The sequence below is a fragment of the Mauremys mutica genome, chromosome 11, assembly GCF_020497125.1.
Source record: "Mauremys mutica isolate MM-2020 ecotype Southern chromosome 11, ASM2049712v1, whole genome shotgun sequence".
NCBI classification, from domain to species: Eukaryota; Metazoa; Chordata; order Testudines; family Geoemydidae; genus Mauremys; species Mauremys mutica.
The window spans coordinates 21,280,231-21,305,238 of record NC_059082.1 but is presented as its reverse complement, the minus strand read 5'-3'; the positions used below and the strand labels follow the sequence as shown (position 1 = coordinate 21,305,238).

Here is a 25,008-nt window from a genome sequence, read left to right as displayed (position 1 = left end):
AATCAAATTAAAATAAATCCCATTATCTTGTTTGGGATTCTGCTTTCTACTGACCATGTGTTTCAATGTCCAAACAGGCCAGTTATTGCAGAGATATTTCATTACTCTAATATACTGGCCTAAAACAGAGTATAAAATTAGGGGTGGAAAACCGAACCATACAACAAGATCATTATTTACAATTAAACTATATTCATTTGTTTTCTCTTTTCCCTGCCAGGGTAGGTATCACTCAGCTGAGATTACACTGTTAGCAAAGCACATGGTATTTTTTCATTTTTAATGCAGCCCCCAAACATTTTTATTTAGCTCTCTGTTATCATAGTATTACTAATAAGCTGGTTGGAAGACAAATGTTTTTTAACAATACTTATAACCTTGTCATGCTCTGGGGTTTGTTTTCTGATGTTTATGAATATTTCTCATAGGGACTGAGTATAGTAAACTGTCCATTAATCTCTCCCTTTACAGTCTTCATGTTATTCAAGAAAGACAAAAGAAACCAATAAGCATTAGGAGTTTTTAAACAAGATTATTTTATTACTAAGGGAATGAAGTACATGAATAAAAGCAGAAACAAGAAACACATGTACAAGTTTTTATATAAAATGATACTGTGGGTGGAATAAAAAGCAAAGAATAAGAGGAACATGCACCGATCCCTTTGTACCTTTGCTCACTCTGGATCATTAAATTCAGCTTCATGGGCAAGACCTGACATTTAAGTTGCATATTTAACTATGCTTTGACACTGATACTTTCCAACAAGGGATAAGAAAATAATTTGATTTTCAGAGCAAACTATTACTATTTTAAATATTTAAGATAATGTAATTTATTTTTTTCCAACATGTATTCCACATTATAACCAGAATATCCCCAAAGGGACAAATTCTCCAGCATTAAGTATTTTACCTAACTAAATTTTAATTAAGGAAACTTGAAAATAAATCCCATCTTTTCAGTGGCCTGTTTCCTCAGTCTGTTAAATCTTTGCCAATGAAAATAGGTCTTGGATTCTTATGTAAAACAGCAAGCAGTGTAATTAACTGTTCCAGCAAACCAATCATGCGCTTTCAGGTATCTTAAATATGTAGACTGCCAGCGATACATTCTTCGACAGAACTTTAATTGAGATAATTGCATGTATTTTAGCACTTTTCCCTTCTGTTATGTTTCAGATTTTAAATTGTGTTCTGTATCCTTGTGCTGGCTCATCATCACTTTCACTTTTCATTTGACAGAAAGAGTGATGATAATTTTAGAAGAGGAAAACATTTTTGTCAGAAAGTAGCAGCCCATTTCCACCTGTGTGGCATGATGCTGTGTACAAAGCACTACATAGGTAAGTGCTGTGCATATTATACTTTAATGATTTCCTTTGATTGGAGGTGTGACCAAGGATCACACTTTTCCTTCTCAGGAGTGAAAATTCAGTTATTAAACTGTTCTGTTGTGACTGTCATTTCAGTCCCAATGTGGACCGACGAAAACATTGCATATATATCATAATATTTCTCCTGCCACTTTGTGTTCTATTTATGTACTTTAAGTGAATATAGTGCTCTTGAAAATACCAAATCGATAGCACCGGAGACTGATTTTCTGTATTTATCCACAAAATAGGTATAGTGCAAGCTTTCCCATACCTCTCTGCTCATGTATTCATAACCAGAACCAGGAGGACCATCTGTAAAGGATGAGAAGGTACAATAGTCACCACCATTTATTAAGTGCTACCATGTAACAGTCTCAGATACACCATTTATGCACTAGATTTTCTAGAGAATGGTGTGAGACATACAATGAAATGATTTCTGATAGCAGCGAGTGGCAGCAGTTGGTAAGTGTTCACTTTTAATGTTGACTACTCTTTATCAGTCTCCATGCCCATTTAGCCCCTGGCATCTACTCACAGAATTTAGGGACCCAAGTAGGAGGGTGTGGGAAAATAAGTAATACAAACAAGATTTATAATGCATCAACTGTTAGCATTGTTTACATAAGATAATGTGTGTTTCATGAAGTATCAATAATAATACAATATTATTTCTTTTGTTGGTTTACTCAGATATCTACACCCTCCCCCCCCACACACACACATGCACAGTTTTTGAAGACCAGCCATAAGTTGTCTGTGGGTGGCAGATATCTCAATCCTTGTATATCTGAACTATGAAAGAGTTAATTATATCCCACTTCGCAGCAGCTATAGTTAGATTCATGGGACTTCTCTGTGTATAATGCTGCACTTTAGTAATGTGTGTCACTGTAGAGACAAGACACATTAATGCAGACCTGAAATTATTAATAATTATCGTGACTTACAGTACTTGAAAATATCAGAGCTAGATGAGATTCATTATGAATAAAATTCATTATGAATGTAGCCCTTTTTGGAGTAGTAAATATTTCATTATTTTTTTTAGTGCAGTTGTTATTTTTCAATATTTGCTGGGTAGTCTGGACAAGTAACGTTTTAGTCTAGATGTTTTTAGTAGTTAATTTTGACTATTTGTTATTCGTTATTCATTTTGTGTCACATAGCATTATTTCTGCTCCTTGTTTGGATGTTGGGAACTTTCAGATAGCAAAGACTGAATAACGCCTTTCCAATAAAAATATTTAGATGAATAAACATTTGTAAAACTTTCAAGATTTGTGAAAATTTTCACAGGTACCTCACAGATGTCCAAATACGTTTGTGCAGCCAAATAATATGACCCTTAAATTACAATGAACTGAACTTGGTGTTTTTTTAAATAGTCATTAAGCAATTTAGAGCTAGTCAGAAATATTCCCTCAATATTTTCCCTCAGATTTTATCAATTTTTGTTGAAAATTGAAACATTCTGTGTAGCTGGTTCAATTTAGATGAAATTCCTCCAAGCAGTCTTTGAAACATGCCTGCCAAGACTTCCAGGTTCCAGGGCAGCCCTCCAGGTGGATGGTCCACATGCTGGGAATGCCAGGGTTTTCCCTTTTGTGGAGAATTTCAAAATTTTTGGTTCTCATTCCAAATCAGGACAAAAACCAAATTTCAAAATATCAAAATCATCTAGTAAAGGGAATTTCTCAGCACAGTTCGATTACAAATAGATTCATGTATGTTAAAGGCAGAAGGAACCATTAGATCATTTGGTCTGACATCCCATATAATAAAGGCCACAGAAAAACTGAGCCCAATAACTTCCATTTGCCTGAAAGATATCTTCTAGAAAGGCATCTAGTCTTGATTTGAAGACTTCAAGAAATGGAGAATCCACCCCTTCCCTTGGTAGTTTTGTTCCAGTGGTTAGTCAGCCTGACTGTTAAATAACGGTGCCTTATTTCTAAGTTGAGTCTTCCTTCAACTTCCAGATGTTACTTCTTATTCTCTGCTACATTCATAATCCCTATGTTACCTAGTATTGTTGTTGAAAATCATGAAAGTAGTGATGGTAACATTTTCTCTCATCAAAAGTTGCTTTGATATATTTGGCAATTTGAATGTCTGCCTCCTAACTGTCTCAAGGTCACTTTGATTACAGTGAATAGGGCCCCAACAACTTGGGGGTATGATGTCTAGAAAATGTTTTCCATCTTTGATGAGAAATCAAAACTCATGTTTTGCTTCTTTCTGAGAAAGTCAAAATAAATATGTATTCTATTCATCAGTGCAATCTAACCTATTTTTTGCATTAAGTAACCCAATGTTTTTGCCAGTTAAACTGTTATATGCTTAGAAAAATTTAAATATTTGTGTCCAATGGAGGGGAAAGTTGAAAATCAATTGGTAAATTCCTCTTCCAGTGGGAGGTTTTCATAGCCTGAATTTTCCCTGTGTCATCAGTAACATACAGATTCCCAGCAGGGAGAACTTTGATAGAAAAAGTTGTCTAGCTGTCTCAGGATTTGTTTTGTGAATGAGAATGAGACAGACAACACTATCAACTGAATGGGAGTCAAGAGATTTGGATTCTTTCCCGAGCTCTGTCACTAAGCTGCTGAGTCACAGTGGGCAAGTTTGATTAATTTTCCATGCCTAACATTCCCTAATGATTGAAGAGGAGACTTTCAGAAGCACCCATGGGATTTTGTAGCATAATTCTCCTTGAAAGTCAATGGAGCTTGTACTCCTAAATCTCATAATTGTTTTAGAAAATTTCTCTAAGAATCAGTTACTTACCAAACACAGCATAGTTTAAAGTACAGTTCTGCTCCCAAAGTGACTATAAAGAAAAGCAACATGGAGTTTCTGGTTTATTTTCTCACTATTTGATAGCACCTGTGTAAATTTTCCAAATAAACTGATGGGGGATTTTTTTTAACTGCTATTCCAGCAAACTCACCCAAAGCTCTGAAAATCAGATCAGGATTTTTCTGCCCAAACATATGACCCCAACAAAGTTTAAATTAGTTCTTCAGTGACACCTGTGCAACCCCACTGCTGTTGTAAGAATGACACAGATGTAACTTATTGGAACTTAGCAGGCAATTCTCCCGGTGATGCAAGTGGTGGCATTTTGTGTGGCTTCAATCTACAACATGTAAAATGAATAGAACTTTAGTATCTCTAACGGAAGGGAAAAATATCTTACAAAAAGAGGATACAAACCTTAGCACAGAGTTAGCAAGAGTATAAATATGGATTTTGAAGAAAGGTTCAAGCAGATTAAGAGAGATTCCAGTTTTTATATATTCCATCCCCTCCCCCCGTCCCCTGAAGTGGAGTGCTGTTGAGAGTTCTAGTAGCATCTCTGTCCAGAGTTTCCCTGAGAATTTTCTCAAGCTACCTTACTCTTCTTGAGTCTTTGGACATCTATGTATCTCTGTAGCATATGCACACTTTCTCTCTGTTCCTTGATCAAACTCTCATGACTCATTCGACAGGTCCACCCCCATAAGGCCAGTAATTGTGTAGCAGAATATTGGAAAGTGTTGTTCTTTGAATGCTAGTGGCTGCAAATTGAGGTCCCTTCTAATCTGCTGCAGGGATTGTGTATACTCCTTCCAGCTGTATCATATCCAAGTGCAGTAGCAGCAAAGAGTCTATCCTGGCCCTAGGAAATTAATCCGAGCTATGCAGGGCAAACCCCCCTTGCAGGGAAGCTCATCCCACGGTACGTTTTTTAAATCTCCTCCTGAACTGCTAGACCATATAGACTCAAGAATACTCGGGAAGATGTAGACTGCATCTCTCACTTGGAAGTTCTAACAAGAGTTAAAGGCAGTAATCACTTTATATTATTTTTTTTTAATTTCTTTTTTCATTGCTTAAGTCACTTCATGTGTTTTTGAATAAGCACAGGGAGGGGGTTTGCTGAGTTAGGGGGCTGCCATTTTTACATTACCACTTTTCAGAGCACAACCATGCTTTAATTCATCAGCCTGCTCCTATGCATGAGTTGAATCAAGGGCAGGTATGAGCCCATTACTTGTCAGCAAAAAGAATGAGGAGTACTTGTGGTACCTTAGAGACTAACACATTTATTTGGGCATAAGCTGAAACTACTCTGAAACCTGTCACATTACTTGTCAGTTGCTTGAAGATCTTCAGATAACAAGCAAGGTGTTAAGGGAACTTGTAACACGATAAGGCTTCTGGACAAAGTACTGTTGTTTGAAAAACTATGCCAAGCAATAAAAATCACTATTATATTTCAATTTCTTTTATTGTAACAACTATCTTTGAAAGAAGCAGTTTTTACAGGTGTGTTTTACTGGCACAATATGGAAAATCAGGCCGACAAAAGAGCAGGTACCTGTGGAGATAATAATCATGATCAAAATAGACTGTATTTGCAGCTCAGACAGTTGGTTGCTCTTTTTAGGTATGTCTATGGCCAGACAGTCTAAATTTACCACGTGTACTTTTTCTTTAAGAAAGGATCTCGTTCATTCTCAACACTTCACTGACAATTATCAGACATTTTGCGATGTGATCTGAAATATGAAATCTTACTCCTGCAGCCATGCTTCTGTTACACGTTCACTTGGAAACTTAAATTACCATGGACTGGATCATGACATCTGTAGCTTTTGCTGTATTAGTGGATGGGATATATACAGAGGCCTTGAACAAGCAGCAATGGCTAGAGATATGTTGCCTGGAAAGGGCAGTAGTAATGTCTCTGAAGTCTGGGGAGTACATTCAGAAGTACATACTATTATGAGTGCCTTTATAAAGGATACAGTAGCTGTTCCTTGTGCCAGACTCAGATCTCTAGAAATCATGGCCTGTTTTCTTTGTGGTGCCTAGCAACCACTGATGCTCCTCCACACTTTACAGCAAGGGAGTTTATGGAGAAGATATGTCCGTTTGTATCTACAATAGGGTCTTCTGCCAAAAGTTTCCCACGATTGCTGCAGCTGGTTCAGGAGAGCTATTGTAGACATGATTCCAGACAACTGCTAGTATTTCAAGCACTGTAACACCTAACCTTGATCTGAGTATGTGCTCATAAGGCCTGCAGCTGCCAGAACTTTGTCTACACTATCATTCCCACCATTTCTGCCACTTCTAGGGCTAAGTTAGAGGTAGCAACAATGGGAAATTTCATAAAAATAAGTCTAGGATAGGGAAGGCTGAAGTGAAAGGATTGAGGGTATGTCTACATAGCAAACTCAACCTCTTATCCCCCTGCAGCAGCAAGTCTCGGAGTCCAAATCTACAGACTTGGGCTTGTGCTACTGTGCTAAGAATAGCTGTGTAGCCAATTGGGCTTGGGCTCTGAAACCTTTTTGGGCTTCAAAGCCTGAGCCCAGATGTCTACACAGGTGTTTTTAGTGCCGTAGTGTGAGCCTGAGTCTGTAGACCTAGGCTCTAAGACTCGCTGCCATGGGTTTATTTTGGGGTTTATTTTTTGCTGTGTAGACATAGAATTAGGCTGCAATTTTCTCTGAACCAATAGCAGGGAAGGAATCGTGCACTATCTTTCCCTTTGCAAACATGCCAGGAGCAGCCAAAATATAGTCCAACTAACTATGTTTACTCCATACAGACCAGTCCCGTGTTCTGTGTGAAGTTAAATACCATTGTCTTCAATGTGTGTCTTGAGCATGCAAGGAATGTAGGTGTTGTGTCTTTTGCTATATACACAACAAACAGAATGTGGGAGACAGAACACTGGCACAGTGGGGTTAAAATAATGATGTTTACAGAATACACATAGAACTCTCAAGGTCTAGCAGCCTATTTATATACTGCTGCTCTGGGAGGGTTCTCTTAGATTCTAAGTATAGAACTAGGGGACTCCAACTATTTAAAGGGATACTTCTCTATCAGGGCCGCCCAGAGGATTCCGGGGGCCCGGGGTCCTCGGCGGCGGGGGGCCCTTCCGTTCCTGGACCCGCCGCCAAAGTGCCCCGAAGACCCGCGGCGGGGACCGCCCCGCCGCCGAATTACCGCCGAAGCGGGACCTGCCGCCGAAGCGCAGCCCGGTCTTCGGCAGTAATTCGGTGGAGGGGGGCCCCGCCGCGGGTCTTCGGGGCACTTCGGCGGCGGGTTCCGGAATGGAAGGGCCCCCCGCCGCCGAATTACCGCCGAAGACCGAGCTAAACTTCGGCGGCGGGTCCTGCTCCGTCTTCGGCGGTAATTCGCCAGCGGGGGGTCCTTCCGCCCCGGAGCGGAAGGACCCCCCGCTGGCGAAGACCGGGAGCGGCAGAAGCTCCTGCGCCCGGCCGCACAAGAGTTTGCCGGGCACCCCGGAGCGAGTGAGGGACCCCGCTCCAGGGGCCCCGAAAAACTCTGGTGGGGGCCCCCATGGGGCTCGGGGCCTGGGGCAAATTGCCCCTCTTGCCCCCCCCTCTGGGCGGCCCTGTTCTCTATTCCTATACACCAGTGTTTCCCAAACTTGGGACACCACTTGTGTAGGGAAAGCCCCTGGCAGGCCGGGCCTGTTTGTTTACCTGCCGCGTCCATAGGTCCGGCCGATCGTGGCTCCCACTGGCCACGGTTAGCTGCTGCAGGCCAATGGGAGCTGCTGGAAGTGGCGGCCAGTACGTCCCTCGGCCTGCGCCGCTTCCTGCAGCTCCCATTGGCCTGGAGCAGCGAACCGTGGCCAGTGGGAGCCACGATCGGCCGGACCTATGGACGCGGCAGGTAAACAAACAGGCCCGGCCCATCAGGGGCTTTCCCTACACAAGCTGCGTCCCAAGTTTGGGAAACACTGCTATACACTATAGTAGGATAGGGTCCTTTAGTGATTTTGAAAATGTTGTATACTGACAAAGTGGTGAGGTAATATCTTTTACTGGCTCAACTTCTAAATAAATAAATAAATAATATTACCTCACTCACCTTGTCTCTCTAATATCCTGGGACCAACAGGGCAACAACACCACTGCATATTTTGAGAAATGATTTCTAGAATTTTTTAGTCTATTCAATCTGCCTTTTTTCGCTGAAACAGAGTGTCTGAATATTTAGCTTGTATTGTTAACAGGAAAAATAAATATTTTGTTTCCATTTTTCAGAGTGTTTAGTCTCCTAAAATGTAATATTTTCCCAATATAACTTCATGTAGGCTTCATTTAGTTTAACTTTAAAAACAACCCTTCCATTAAACGTTAAAATAAGAAGTTTGTTTCTTTTGTGAAAAAGATAAAGAATGCAGACTTCACGGGCCTGTTCAGTGAAGACCACCAGAAAGCTGCCAAAGCAAATTGGATTCATCCATACGGAAAAATTTGGTTTTCTTGCAGTAAAATTCATTAAGTTGCCCAAACTCAGAATTTCCCAATGCTAATCACACCGAGCTTGATTCTTTCATGAGGGTAGAATGCTCTGCTGGAGTATCTTGTTTGAATTCAATGGAGTTATGCTGGACTATACGGAGTAAGGATGACAGACTTTTTCTCCTGACAGATTTAAAATTTTTATTAAAGCTAATGTTAAAAAAAAAAGTATATAATACATAGGTTGGGAAAAGAGTGTCTGTACATCTGGGTATAGTGCTTAGATTATCCACAAATACTAAGTTTGTTTTTAAAGTCATATGATACATAGAGTACATAATCAGCAATAACCCAAATTTAGGTGAATAGATTTAACAATACAGTTCAGATATTAGAATCCGAATACTCAGGTACATCACTCATGAAAAGTTGTACAGAGATTTGGTTGTGGAAAGCAAAATAGATCAATGAGTGGAGATTGTCCCTCAGTAACTGAGAATTAGGTTGGTTGTCCATTTAGAAAATACAATCCATGAGGAAAGTATTTGTTACTTTCCTGACTGCGCTTCTCATCGCGCAGTCAGGAAAGTAACAAATATATCTACAATATCAGTGTGTGTGTGGTGTTTGAGGCACATGGGGCTTATTTCTGCAAGGTGCTGAGCTCCCTCAACTCCCATCTAGCTCAATCAGAGTCAAGGGTGCTCAGACCTGATACAAGAAACTCTGCATCTCACAGAAGCAGGCCTTTAGACAGCAAGTGCTTGGATCTTGCCCTCCCATCCCTATTTCACCATTTGTGCTACGAACACATTTCCCTGCAGGAGAAAGGATTAGTTAACTGGATTATGTGTGAAGCTTTAATTGCTCAGATAAGTTGCCTATGGTATATTATTTTGGTATCTTGTGAATCAGCATGCAGAGAAATGCTAAGTACCCTTGGTGTATATCCAAATAGGCCAAAATCTGACTTTTAGTTACACCAGTTCAAATCTGGAATACATCCATTGACTTTCATGATTATTCTGATTTTTTACCAATGCGCATGAGAGCAGAATTTAGCCCAGTAAACCCTTTCTTATTGCACAACTCCTCCGCAACTGCAATCCATTTTTCATATGGAGAACATTGGTATTCTATGGCATTCTAGTCACGATATGTAACAGGACCCCAAAGACAGATTATGCAGTCACAACGATGAAAATTGATTACTAAGCACTCAATGAGTCATCTGCCTCAGGAAGTAACTACTTCAATCTATTATTGTCGAAGTCCTGATGGGTCAACCAGGACGTGAAAAGGAATTTGCATTAAATTGATTTGAGTGTTTTTTCTAGAAATAACATCACTCAATCAAAGGAAACATTCAGACAGAGCTAGACAGAACTGACTGAATTTGATTTGGGAAGGCAGAGCAGCAAGGGATGAGCAGGCTGATTCAGATAAAAATATAAATGGGATTTAGAGCACCATAAATCTAATTTTACAGAATAACAAGTTAGAGGTGGTGGTAAGAATTTCTGCAATGCAGATGGGGATGCACAAGCAAAGAATCTTTTATTTGGTTATAGATGTGTGTATGTATATATAAACAGCACACTCTATAGTGTGTTTACACAGGTAGTGTATTTATATATGTATTTACCATAAAAAAAACAAGAGAAAGAAAAAAGTGTTGTCATTCAGTAGTAAAGGATAAGCTCAGTTTCCAACGTTGGGTGATACCATAAATCACAAGAGCAAAGATCTTATGCTTTGTAACAAGATGCTGAAAATGGAGTTGTTCTGGATTATGTAGTTGCATTGAATATTTATTTTTTATAGCTCAGGGTTAGTGTGTTTCTGTTTTGAAGGCTTTTATCTCCCAAAGTCAGGATTTCAGTATATGGAGCCCACCACTGCATAAAAATCAAAAAGTGAAATATTTTCTCTTGATTTACAATACTCTGAGATCAGGATCAGGCTTTCAGAATAGGCAGAAAACAGGGCATTGGAATTCTGTTGTTTTTTTCTGACAACATTCTGTATCCTGAATAGTCTTCTCCCTTTCCCCGCCCCTTTATAATCTAGCTCTTGTGATCACTGGCAAGTCATCTTCAAACTGTTTAAAATGTATGGGTTTTCAACAGGAACCCTGGTGGCTCCAGTCAGCACCGTTGACTGGGCCGTTAAAAGTCCCGTTGGTGGGGCTGGTAGGCCCCCTACCTGGTTCTACGTGACTCTCTGGAAGCTGTGACATGTCCCTCGGCTCCTAGGCAGAGGAGCAGCCAGGGGGGCTCCATGTGCTGCCCCTGCCCCGAGCACCGGCTCTGCAGCTCCCATTGGAGCTGCAGCCAATGGAAGCTGTGGGGGCAGTGCCTGCAGGCAGAGGCAGCGTGCAGAGCCACCTGATCGCACCTATGCCTAGGAGTCAAGGGACATGTTGCAGCTTCTGGGGACACCCCGAAGGTGACCGTAACCTGGAACCTGCACCCCCTCCCATACTTCAACCCCCTGCCACAACCCTGAGCCCCTTCCCACACCCCAACTCCCTCCTACACTCTGAACCCCTTGGTTCCACCACCAGCCTGGAGCCCCCTCCTGGACCCCGAACACCTCATTTCTGGCCCCACCCTGTAGCCCGCACCCCCAGCTGGAGCCCTCACTGCCTCCTACACCCCAACCCCTTGCCCCAGTCTGGTGAAAATGAGCAAGTGACTGAGGGTGGGGGGATGGAGTGAGTGGGGGCAGGGCCTCGGAGAAGGGGAATGGCAGGGATGAAGCAAGGGGTGGGCAAGGATGTTCGGTTTTGTGCGATTAGAAAGTTGGCAACCTTATGTATGACAGACCATTATTTATGGAGCAGTTCCTAAAAGTCTAGGGGCAGATCCTCAACTGATGTAAATTGTCACACTCCCATTGACTTCAACAGAGCTATGACAACTTACCCTGATTGAGGATGTGCCTCCTAAACTTTATATTCTTTAATTCAATTCTGCAACTCCCATTCAGTCTGAATATTAGTTATGAGATTAGGCCCAAGAGAGCTCAGTGTGAGTATTCCTATAAAGCCCCATTGTGTTCTGTATTGTACAAATGCACAGTTAGAGGAAGTCCCTGCCCTGAAGAGCTTGCAAACTAAAGGGGAGATTTTTCAAATGTCTCAGGCTTTAGGAACTCAAACCCAATTGAAAGGACTTGGGCTCCTACATCACTTGAACACTTTTGAAAATCTTCTGTATAGATGAGACAGGCAAAAGGTGGGTAAAAGGATATTTTATTCCCATTACTGGTGGGGTTGAAGCACACAGAGACTCAAGCCCTGATTCAGCACAGGACTTAAGCATGTGCCCAATGTTGACTTTAATCAGCATTTTGAGTGGATAAGGAATGCAGGTTCGGGCTCCTTGTGAGAAACAGAATTAGCATGCACAGGGACCAAACTGTAAAATGGTTGAATTTTACCAGTGAGCAAAGAGGTGTCAGGGCAGACAGTAATCTGCGTCTGACATAAGCTCTCACATGGAACATAGACATCGATCAGTTCCTATAAATAACACAGCTGAGAGGCTTCAAGTGCATTTAACATAAGTAGAACTTTAAATTATATCTCTGTTCTCAAAAAAAGTCCAGTGAAGCTCCTTAATCCAAGGGGGTAACATGACCAAAATGGGTTTCAGGGCAGATAAATCAAGGCACCAAATTCCAAACAGCCTGCCAAATGGGTGAAAGTAGACCAACCGTGAGTGCAGTGATACAAATCAGGACGCGTCCCTTCTTACCCTGGCATCTTGAAAGTGAAGCAAATTAGAACTCTGGGCTCTGTATTCTCTGGTACATTTAAGCTGCTTTGTGCTGCTCCAGTTAAAATATGTGAAATCGAATTGGATTCCCCATTACATTTCCTAAATACAAGAATCCTGAACACCACCATCTAAAAGACTGGAGATATGGAACATATCTTCCCAAATCAATGGTACTGCATGTGTGAGTAAGTTTTGCAGGATTGGGCCCTTAATATTTGACAGCACCTATACCATCTCAGACCTGATTTTTCTCTCTTCAGCCTCTGTCTGTGTGCACACTGGTCTGCATGCTTAGTGTGGTAACATCATTTATGTGAACATCTGACAAAATGTGCATGTGTAGAGCAGATCAAACATGCAAGTATTAGTGCACCAAACAGTGCAAAAGGTGTGTGCAGATGCAAAGTTGCACATGAAGGCTGCCCGCTGAAAATGGGGGCTCATAAAGTGCTATATTAGAGATAAAAATATTGTTTTCCTTACTACTATTTTGTAAAATGACTGCCTGGGATTGTCTCCTTGAAAGTCAGTTTCTCATTAAACACTATCACTGTGCATTTTTATAGAATATCAGTGTTGGAAGGGAGATCATCTAGTCCAACCCCCTGCTCAAAGCAGGACCAATCCCCAGACAGATTTTTGTCCCAGATCCCTAAATGGCTCCCTCAAGGATTGAGCTCACAACCCTGGGTTTAGCAGGCCAATGCTCAAACCACTGAGCTATCCCTCCCCCGTCCTTATGCTCCCCTTAGGCTACATCTTCACTACCCATCGCTGGCAGCAGCATACTGGGTATGTGCAGCTACATGCTGCAGTGAAAACCCTGCTGTGTCCACATAGAGATGTGTAGCTACACGTGCCAATGGTGGGGGGAGACAGTGGGGAGAAGTTTCAGCACGTCCTCTCACCCCTCCTGCTGGAGCCTTTCACTGCGGTGAGGAAAGGCTGTAGAAGTGGGGAGCTGGTGAAGCCTTTCCCTGCTGCCTCCCAGGTGCCAGAATCTTTCCCTGTGGTGGAGAAGTGCTCCAGCAGCAGGGAGGCACTGGGGTGACACGGCTTGGGCAAATAGAGAGCTGTTCAGGGTACGTACTTGTGTTCATACTAAAACCTGTCAGGCATGTCTGCACTCTACTCACTTAAGCCGTGCCCCACCAACTACACTACTGTTTATACCCATGCAAGGGGGCTGTGTGGGGATGTACACCAGACACTGCTGTGTGCCGTTTAGACATACCCTAAATGAAAACTCTTCTTCCACGTCCATCTGGATTCAAATGAAAACCAAAGCTAGGAAGAAGAACTTCTTCGTAGGCTCATCTCTTATTCCATTTGGAGGGGTCGAGAGAGTGCTATTAGACTGATCAGCTATATTCTTAACATCAGAAAAAGGCATTGAGATAAAGAGGAAATGGCTCTCTACCAGGAGTGTTGGTACCAAGTGCCCTCAAATTACAGCACTCAACACTATGACAAGGAGGAGCTGACCACTGGATTCTTTTAACAAAAGTGCAGTTATTGTTACTTAAAAGTTGAAGAGCATTACTACACTCAGGCAGCAGCTAGTGCTCTGAGCTGGATAGAGGATGCTGATGAATTTCAAATGATTTCAATGAAAGCCAGAGAAAGTGGCATTATTTAATATGAATATTGAAATAAAATATTTAAATTGACAGCAAAATGTACATGTACATACAAACTTTGTTATTAACTCATATGAATGATATATAATCGCCAGCTATTAATAGTCTGCGCCACAGCCAAAGTATTTGAATGACATAAATAATTGAAACAAACTATATATACTTGGTACAAGGTGGAGAAGAGCTGCCACTTGAACTAGGAAATACAGCTGTGGATGAAACAGATCTCAATCTGCCCTCCAGCAGTCAGCCCCAAAATACTTGGGCACTACAAGAAACCAAAATAAAATAATATAATTGGAACAGTTGAAAACTGAAGTACAGATTTCTGTATCCAACCCACAGGGAACACCAATAAGAGAAGAAAGAAATGTGTTCAATAGCATAAAGAACATTAAGTGAAATTAATCATATTTGAACACCTAAATTAAAAATGCTTCTCTGAGACAAAGTTAAGAAAAAGTCAAAGGTTGCACAGAAATCACCCCAGCAGAAGTGCATGACTGGCAGAAAACACCAATAACTGACCATAGTTACCTAGAGAAATATCAAAGCGTACTTAAATTGTCAAAACACATTGACTAAACAAAGCTTCTTGGAGCCAAGTTAAAGGCAGACAACATTTCTACAGATAGCAGTAGAATTGATTCTTCTTTAAATGATGCTCGTGTAAACCTGCAGTAATTCTACAGAAAGCAGTGGACCTACAGCAAGTTAAAATCGGAACTGGTCTGAATAAGTCCAAAATCAAGCAGGAGGTCCATACCCAATGGTTTTATAAAAAGACTTGTCCATAGAACAGATATACCAGAACAAACTAGTGTGCCTGGATGTTTCCTGTGAAGAGTAGCTCAGGGATCCTTATGTAATGCCCATACTTTGCCAAGACGTGATTGCTCATTGTCTGCTGACAGAGAAATTAAATTAGTTTCTCTCTGGTTGGCTCTGTTTAATTGGCAGAGCTCTTCAACCTCATAGACTTTTAGCAAATGCAAGTCAGTTCCCTTTTATCTCCAGATTGTCCAGATACCTCCTTTACAACAACTCGATCTCCAAAGACAAGAAAGTGGTCCAACCAACAATGTTTCCTAGCCCAGCATTCTAAAACATTTAGACTGAAATGGGAAGAAAAGCGGCACAGATGATTTTATGCCATTTATTGTTAAGCAGATGTTTCGATCACCACTTGCAAAGAGACCAGATTATTTCTATGTGCCTGAGCTGTCAATCTTTCTGTAAGTGCATCTGTGCATTATTTTGCTAAGATTAAGCAAAATTCAATTTTACTAAAAGACTTTTAAATTATCATTTAAATGGAGCTCTTTCTTAATTGATTGTGTGAGAGAGGTTTTGAAAGACTAGGCTAGATCTTTAGCTAGTGTCAATCAGGGTAGCTTAATTGAAGTCAGTGGAACTTCACCTCACAACAGCTGAGGACCTGGCCCTCTATAGCTGAACCAGAGATAATGGGGAGGAACTCCAAATAACTGGGAAATACTGCAGAAAGGGCACAGAGACAATGGCAGAAGTCAAAGGGCTATGAAGGGTATTCCATTTCCTTCCCTTTCTACAGTGCTTTTCCATCAAATGAAAGCTGGGTGTCTGAAAAGAATTCAAGCTCAAAAAAGCAGCAATCATTAGCACTGGAGCAAATGAGGAACCAGGAGCTGATTAGCAGAGGATCAAAGTGAATGTGACTGATGCCCCAAGGAGCAATAAGTGGTTTGTTTTTACATTCAGCCATTTTGTGCCCCAAAAGTATCTTTAAGTTTTACTCTCAGGTATGTGACAACTGGATGGGATAGCAGTCCTTGTACATGAATCAAGATGGATCGATTGGCAAGATAGTTGTTTAGATGGAAAGTAGTTGCCACTGTCTTGGTTGAATTAGTCTCCATTGCTGAAAGTAAGTGATCAAAGTATTTAGGTCTGGGCTGAGATTCCCTTTAATCCTGTGGAAATCGTATCCATTGTCAGCAGTACAGATGCCATCAGCATACATGTATTTCTTGGTCTGCATTTCAGGAAGGTTGTATGTGTAGATATTGAACAAAAGGGGAGTCAAAACTGACCTTTGTGAAGGCCATTGCGGAGATGTTTAAGGTGACAGATGATCTCCCCAACTTGCAGAATGAAGCTTCAGTTGCTAATCATTTCTTGAATGAATGGCACCATCTGCCTATACGGAATAACTTGCAGCTGCTTGGCAGTCAGCCCAATGTGCCGTGTCGTAGGCTGACGTAAGATCAATAAGAACTGCACCAACTTTCTTTCCTGATTCAAATGCATTTTCTGTATCTTGATTTGGGTAGAGTACTTTCTATTGTCCGCTGCTAAATCCAGCCTAAAGGCGAGGCAGCTGAGGATAGACTACCTCATTAATCTGCATCAGTATTAGTCTCTTCATCACCTTGTAGATAATACAGAGCAGAGAAAATGGTTGATAGCTCTTTGGGTCTGTCAATGCTTTCCCTGGCTTGGGAACAGCTATGACCTTTGCTTGGCACCAGACTTTTGGAATGCTGCAATCCTGAGTACAAGGATGCAAAAATCAAAGCAGCCAGCTTTTGGTGATTGGCCTAGAATGAAAGATGAACTTGTTATGGATGTTATCTAGACCAGGAGCCTTTTTAGGCTGCAGTTGATGTACAGCCAGGTTGAGTTCTTGATCAGTAGAAAGAGCAGGTTGGTTCATGTTCACGCTCAATATATATTCCAGTGAGAGACTGAATGACTCTAGAACAATGTTATGCATAGAACTTGTATAATCATGTGGGAAAACTGAATTTAAATGTTAGTTCCAGAAAACAATACTCATTCATGGGACTTGGAAATTCGGACATCTCAGCCAACGTTAATGCCAGCAAAACTCAATTGGTAGTGGAAAGTGAACACAAAAAGAGTCTTGAGTATGGTGGAAGAAAATTTGCTTAAAAATGCAAACCAATATTCAAAATATTTGCTTATGTAATAATCTAATCAGGGAACAGAAAAAAATCTGATAGGACTTACACAACACAGCTCAGTGGTTGGATATATATGTGATCAATCTGAAGAGTTAAAAGAAAAAAGCGTTAAATTAATTCAAATGACAAACCTGTAGAAATTACAATGTGTCCATGGATATTCTGTGAACAGTAAAAGAGGCTAAGTTTATTGAATAAGGTATTCATTGTAAAATATTCATTCAGCTCCAATTACAAATGAAGATAACGTATAGCCTTCAGTGAACCTGGGTGTCAATGTCTGTCTGTCTGTCTAGAACAGAGCTGTACTAAGGGGTACGTAGAACAAAAGAAGAGATTAAATATGCATTGAGCTGCTAAGAATCACATGGGTCCATATTGACAGATTTCAGAGTAGCAGCTGTGTTAGTCTGTATCCGCAAAAAGAACAGGAGTACTTGTGGCACCTTAGAGACTAACAAATTTATTTGAGCATAAGCTTTTGTGGGCTACAGCCCACTTCCTCGGATGCATGCAATGGAAAAGACAGTAGGAACACACACACACACACACACACACACACACACACACACACACACACACACACACAATGGGTGTTACATACACACTCTAACCAGAGTAATCAGTTAAGGTGAGCTATTACCAGCAGGAGAGAAAAAAACTTTTTATACTGGTAATCAAAATGGCCCATTTGCTGCAGTTGACAAGAAGGTGTGAGGAACAGTGTGGGGGGGGGAATAAAGGTGGTTTATAAAAATAGTTTTTCCCTGTTTATTCCCCCCCATCACTGTTCCTCACACCTTCTTGTCAACTGCTGCAAATGGACCATTTTGATTACCAGTACAAAAAGTTTTTTTTTCTCTCCTGATGGTAATAGCTCACCTTAACTGATCACTCTCCTTATAGTGTGTATTGTAACACCCATTGTTTCATGTTCTCTATGTGTGTGTATATATATATATATATCTTCCTACTGTATTTTCCACTGCATGCATCCGAGGAAGTGGGCTGTAGCCCACGAATGCTTATGCTCAAATATATTTGTTAGTCTCTAAGGTGCCACGAGTACTCCTGTTCTTTTTATGGGTCCATATGTAGATGAGAAAATATCTAGGCTTGCTAAGGAAGGAAAGCATAAAGTGGAAAGAGGTGTAAAAGGTCTCAGTATTAGCAAAAAGCATTTTGGCTGCCTGATGTAGACTTGTTGGCATTTTCCCAGGGCCTTAAAATTTTAATTTGAGGCTTTCTGTGCATAGCCTGCCTGCCTTGCAATTTCTTCACAAGTTGGATTCAAGACTACTTACGTGGAAGGCACTCAGATACCAAGGAAAGGGTTGGTGCAGTAGTAGCAAAACTTGAGAAGCGTTAATATTCAGACAATCTTGACAACTTGGGAGTATCCTTTTTTTTTCTTCCCAGAAGTTACAGTCCTACCTTACTTATCCTAATCACGTCTGAGAAAATGGCTTATCTGCAATGTATGAGCTTGCAGGGCTACTTCTTACAGTGATTAATGGTGAGTAACTGATTCCCCTTCCCTTCCATTCACTTGCTGAGAAGTCAGGGCTGATAAAGACAGGGTTCAGAAAACAGCATCACAACTTACTCCCTACAGCCTGGTGGAGATGGCATGCATTCTTGAAAAATGCCAAAAACATTTAAAATAATTCCCATTAAGTTTTTTTTATCCTTAGCTAAACCCAGCATTGTTTGTATAGTCCATCTGCCCCCAGTGATTATAAATATTCAAAACTTCCAACAAGATATTGGCACAGCATTGAGTTGCTCCGTTTGTATCTTTTGTACAGGGGTGTTTATAATATTAAAGAATATTTGTTTATTGCAAGTGTGCCTGAAATACAACAGCTATTATGAGCATCTAAGGATAGCAAGTCTAAAAGAATGTCTTGACAGTATTACTTCCTTCTGCATTTTTGCAGTTTATATATGTTCTTTCTCTGGACCCCAAACATACAGTGACAGAGTCATAAGTAGGATTGTATATAACATACTGGTTTTGATTTTATTGATTTCACCACATCCTGTGGGTTAAGTTGACACCTCACAAATCCGAAACCTTCAAGCAGAGTTGGACCTAGCACCTGTAAAACAAGTTGGTTTCTTATGGTGGGTGTCCTTTATTTAGTATTATCGGTACTACAGAGAGGGCTGTGTTAAATGATAGAACATTCTAACGAAGTAAATGATTCAAAAGCAAGATAGTCTTTACTAAACTTAAGCATGACTTCATCTCTTTTAGTTCTTTGTCATTGTTCAGGCTATATAGATTATATCTTGTAATACTTGGAGGGATGTTTTCTATTTCTAAAAGAAGAATACTTTCTTGTAATCAGCGAGGGCAATAAGAAAAAGAGATGTACCAATGTAGATAATCTGTCTCTGAGCAAGTGTTCTCTCATGTAACATATGAGGTTGTCAAATCTGCTCTCATCCTTTGGGCTAAAGTGGTTAATAGTTGAGTCTAGACATATTAAGTTGACTGGGGGTACACAGGATTTCACAGCATGGTGGTAAGAACCAAAGGGCTCTATGGCATATATTTCCAAGGATGCCTGGAGGGTATATGAATGGAAGATGATGAATAAAGATATCAATATGCTGTTGTCAAGCCAGACCTCATAGCATGTTCTCATTGAAACTTTGAAGAAGAATATTTTTCAAAAGAAGCTCATGTTAACATGTTCTGCTTTGATAAAGGCAGAACATCTTAAAGGCCTGCGGGCTAGTAAGTCTACAATAAAATTGTACTATAGTGTTGATGTTTACTTTTTGGTCACTGGATTATCAATGGATATTTATGCAGCGTTTGTGAGTAACCATACATTGGTCACCCTTTAAAAAATATTCAGGGTTAGATCCATAAAGGGATCCCCATTCAGCTGCCACCTAATCCTGTAAGCATATATATCAGGGGTAGGCAACCTATGATACGTGTGCCGAAGGCGGCACACAAGCTGATTTTCAGTGGCACTCACACTACGTGGGTCCTGGCCACCAGTCTGGGGGATCTGCAGTTTAATTTAATTTTAAATGAAGCTTCTTAAACATTTTGAAAACCTTATTTACTTTACATACAACAATAGTTTAGTTATATATTATAGACTTATAGAAAGAGACCTTCTAAAAATGTTAAAATGTATTACTGGCACACGAAACCTTAAATTACAGTGAATAAATGAAGACTCGGCACACCACTTCTTAAAGGTTGCTGACCCCTGATATATATATTTATTATTTTTTTGGCAAGAAGGGGCTGACCTAGTGTAGACATCGAACTCCAGGAGATGATTCATGGCTGTGAATAAATGAAAGTAGGTGCCTTCCTCTTGCCAAGAAATAGGTGCCTAACTTCTGAGGGATAGGGTTTAGGCCAGTTTAGCTCGCTGGCTTTTGTGGATACCATTCTTAGGAGCCTAACTCTTTCCAAGTCTTGTATAGGGAGTCTGGACTCCTGTCTTGGGGTAATGGAGTCCACTAGGTGGCATGGCACCCAAAGCTAGGTGTTGCAAGGCTGAGCCTAAATCCCCTTGTGACTCTAATCTCTCAGGTCTATAGAACCCTATAGAAAGTACAGGGAATACTGGAAATAATGATGTAATTTAGGATGCATGAAATCTCAATGTATAAAACTTGAAAGCACATGGGATAAGACGGCAGATATTCCTTTTCTTTTCCATTCCTTTTCCACCCTGAAATTTGAGGGTGAAAATAATGAATGTTAAAATATTTTTCTTGTTTTAAATTAAGACCAAATACCACAGCCAATGGCCACATTAGTAAAGAAGTCTAGTCAAACTGGTGCCTTTCTTTGCACCCATTTAATGAAGATTGGTGGCAACTTAAGAAAATCAGAAAAGATCTCTCAGAAAATTTTGACAAGTCTTTAAACATATATATATATATATATATATATATATATATGACCACCAGATTTTTTTCAAAGTTACTTTTAAAAGACTTTAAAAGTTTGTTTGTTTATTGGGTAAGAGAGCTTTGTGCTTTGTTTACTGGGATTGATTTTAAAAATTTGGTACATGGCCCAGTAATGAGCTCTGTGTGGAAGAACACTGCATCTTGGGTCTTGAGAGACCAGGGATCTGAGCATGTAAAAGAGTGGTATCAAAGTGTTGTCTCATAAGGGGATATTGGGAGATTGGTCTGGCATGTCCAGGGTATTTCAAATAATTTAGAGAAACATGAAAGTGCCTCACCACATGCAGATCACTATGGCATTTTAAAATCTGTATACCCCTCTCTCTTTGTTTTAACATCACATAATTCCTTCAGAGCTCTTAGCTGGCTGGCTTTATCATGTAGGTTCTCAAATAAGCCTTCTGTGGAGCCTGCTGGCCCAGCAATAGCTATGAAAGTCTAGCACCTTTTTGATATAAAGATATCTGTTGGGTGAAATTCACCCTTGATTGCCAGCATAATGCCCTGAGGACTTATGTGATGTCCGGGCTTTATGCTGACACTCTGTGCAAGAGTACATTTCACCCATTCTAGTCATCTTCTAGTTGTTTGTTTCTGAGCCCAGAGAAAGTGAATATACATAGTTACAACTTTTAAGAGCTAAGCAAATTACATTGGATGATTTTGCAGAGAAATTTAAAAAAAGGCAGTATTCGTTATTAAAACATTAATTCTATCCAAAAAGATAGTTCTACTCTTTAAATTGTGTTGTATTTTCTATGCTACAGTTAAAGGCCACCAAACAAAAATAAAATGCTAAACATTTTAATGGCATAAAGTACATGACATCCATTTTACAGTAGGATCAGGAACTGCATATGGAGTTGTAATGGGATTTGAAGTCTTTTATTTTTTCTTTAAGAATTGAGATATAAAACTTCAAAAATGTGATTGAACAATCTTAATTAGAGTAGCTCAGCAGTCAGAACTGAAGCAACAGACTAATTCCTCAAATCTTTCTCAGCAGCGTAGAACTGAAGTGATAAGTCTTTTGCCTTTTCTCTTCAACACCCATCTCTCAATTATGTTTCTCTTGTGGCTAGCCAGAAGAGGGAGCTATGACCAGCTCTTTGAGGCTGATCATTTCCATTCTCCCACTGGATGGAGTGGAGTTGAACCCTTGGCATCTAACTTCAAAACTTTCTACAAACATGAAGGGTTTTATTATGGCTCATGAGTCCCGGGTTTAACTGGGGTGGGATGTGGGCAGCACCCAAGCAATGAAACCCTTGATGAATTATGCCTACATAGGCCAGGAACAGGAATCATGCAGCAGGGGTGCTGGGGTAAGCAAGCTCACTGGTAGTACCTGCAACACTTGTCTGTATAATCGGTGCTGTACATATTCCCACAATCAGCTGGTGTGCAGTATTCTACAGGGTGTGTTCATTTTAGCCAATCCTGGACAACTTCTTCTCATTGAACTCCTCTTGAAGAGTGCAGCTATTAGTTGAGCCCTTTGTAATTAATCCTTATGTCATTTGTAAGGTAGGTAATATATAATACTAGGCCCATTTCATAGGTGAGGAGATAGAGGCATAGATCTATTAAGTAACTTGTCCAAGACTAGATAGTGAATTAATGGCAGAGCCAGGATTAGACTCAAGATTTCCTGGTTTACAGCCCCATGGTCATGCCAGGAGCCCACACTGTGTCTTATTTATTGCGACGTGTAGAATGCAAGTTATGCTGCATTTTTCCTGACTCTCTGAAATGAACCATGTTTTCCCACAAATAGGGTTTTGTTGGTCACAATATTAGATCTGTTGAAAAGGTTATAAGTTAACAAATGAGTAATGGGTAGAAATGTATCTTGATATTATAAGTAGTACTGGGCAAATAATGGATTTTTCAGTTTGCTGGCAATTCCAAAATAAATAAAATTAAAATTAAAAAATAAATTGTTTTGGGTAAAAAAAAAAGTTTATTTTCAGTTCTGAGCATTATAGTATGTTTTAATTTTTGAAATAAAGTAATTTTGAACTGAAAAATCAACATTTTGTTTCAAAAATGTCAAATGGAACATTTCAAATTTTTTGGAATTTTTTACTGAACAATTCAGTGAAATCAACAAGGATTAACTGAAAAATTTTGGGGCTGAAAAATTTTGCCAAGCCCTAATTACAAGACATTTTGTGATGGAAAAACAAATGAAGATTCAGAGCTCTGGAGGTAAAAAAAACAACAACGGTATATGTTATAGCAATTTGTATTATTGTTATTAAGCAAAGGATAAATGGGAGCAATCCAATATTCCCATGGAAAGCGCAGGAAAAGACTGAAAATCCATTTAAATGAGAAATGTTTCACCAACCTTTTATTCACATGGCAAAGAATTCATGTGATGCACAGATCATATTGAAAGATATCTACTCTTACAATAAGAAATGAATGAAATTCTTTCTTGCTTTGTCATGTACAGAACAGCCAAGAGATTCAATGTTTTTTTTTTCACTGTGAACTTCCTTATGGCAAACAGTGCTATGCTGTTCATGTTTCAGAATATTTGGACATCTTGCTCCTCAATCCTCTTCTTTCCTCTCCCTCTCCTCTGTCTAGCAGACAGTTAAACAACAAGCTGCCTGAAACCTCCAAAAAGATGTAAATGTGTCATTTCTGAGTTTGCCCCAGATTATTTATCTACAGTGGACATACTTAAAAGTTCATTCCAGTTCTAGAGATATAGCTAGTTCCAGCAGTATTCCCCCTGGTGTAGGGAATATCTCTGAACCCTTTAATGTCTCTAAAATCAGAATGAACACTTTAAGTGAGCACACTATAGACAATTTTATCCATGCCGTTTCTGCATTTAGAGTCAAATCCCACTGAAGGCAATAGAAGTTTTGTTATTTAAATTAGCAGAACCAAGCTTTCATTCTTCATGTTTTCTGCTAGATAACAGAAACCGCTCTATAGATATGTGTGTATATATATATCTCTCTCACAAGTTTGCTGAAAGGTCCTATCAATTGAGACTTGTATATGCTGGCCATTTCTACAAGTGGATATAAGTCTGATACCAGGATATTTTTTTATACCAGACTCATTTCTTGCAAATTAAAAAACAATTCCAATATTCTCAGAGCGTGGGTGGAAACAGCGAGGAAAGGCCTTTCTGAGTTTCAGGGCTCTTTAATGAAGTTTGGTGAGCCAAATTAATTCTGGATTGAATTTCAGCATGAAACTATATTTTAAAATGAGGGTTTATCTGGGAAAGAAAGTCTCAATATTATAAAAGTATTTGTAAGTGAGGAAGATGGCTCTTGAAGTGGAAAAACTTTCCATTCAATATATAGAGGCGAGTCCAAATATTGGTATGCCTATATTTTGTGCAAGCCATTAGACTCAAAGCATAATGACTGAGGGCATTTTATATTGATCTTAGGTTATTTTAATAACAACATTGATGGGTGAGCTGGAAAACACTCTCAAAGGAATCAATGGTTCATTCTGATCATACTTGTATAACTTACTGATCTGCACATATTGCACCCCTTCCTTTCTGCCCAAGCACAGAACATGTGTGAATCTGTTACAGCCCCCTAGCTCCAGAACCTTCTTCTTTAGCTCAAGCTGTAGAGACTCATGTTTTTAGCTTTTTAGGGTCCTGAAAAAGTGTGTTGGCTAAGATTATGGCCATCACTTTTGCATACCTTTGTGTCCTGTGACTAGCTTTTGGCAGTGCACTCAGCTTTTGAAGACCACTTAGTTAGAAATTGATATCTACCATATAGGAGGATGTACATGCTATAATGGGCCACCGGTTGCTGCTAACCTAGGATTTCAATACTGTTTCTTTTCCTAATACACAGTCTCTTTAGACACAGAAAACCTTTTTTAAAAAGATGGAATCACCCTTTGAGGGTAGAGAGTGGTGGTGGCAATGGGGAATGAATTTAAATTACAGGAGAATTTTAGTGAATTTGTACTAATCTTGCAAAGAAAGAATTATAGTTCTAAAGGCAT

General features: G+C 39.9%; 1 long non-coding RNA gene across 4 annotated transcripts in view; it reads left to right on the top strand.

Annotated features, from left to right (window-relative positions):
• The window catches only part of LOC123344593, a 265,270-nt gene that overhangs the window by 158,192 nt on the left and 82,070 nt on the right, over positions 1 to 25,008 (top strand). For all 4 annotated transcript variants that reach the window (XR_006572595.1, XR_006572596.1, XR_006572597.1 and 1 more), the window contains 2 exons: positions 1,245 to 1,345; positions 1,627 to 1,707. This is a non-coding gene — a long non-coding RNA (uncharacterized LOC123344593). The remainder of the gene's footprint in view (positions 1 to 1,244; positions 1,346 to 1,626; positions 1,708 to 25,008) is intronic.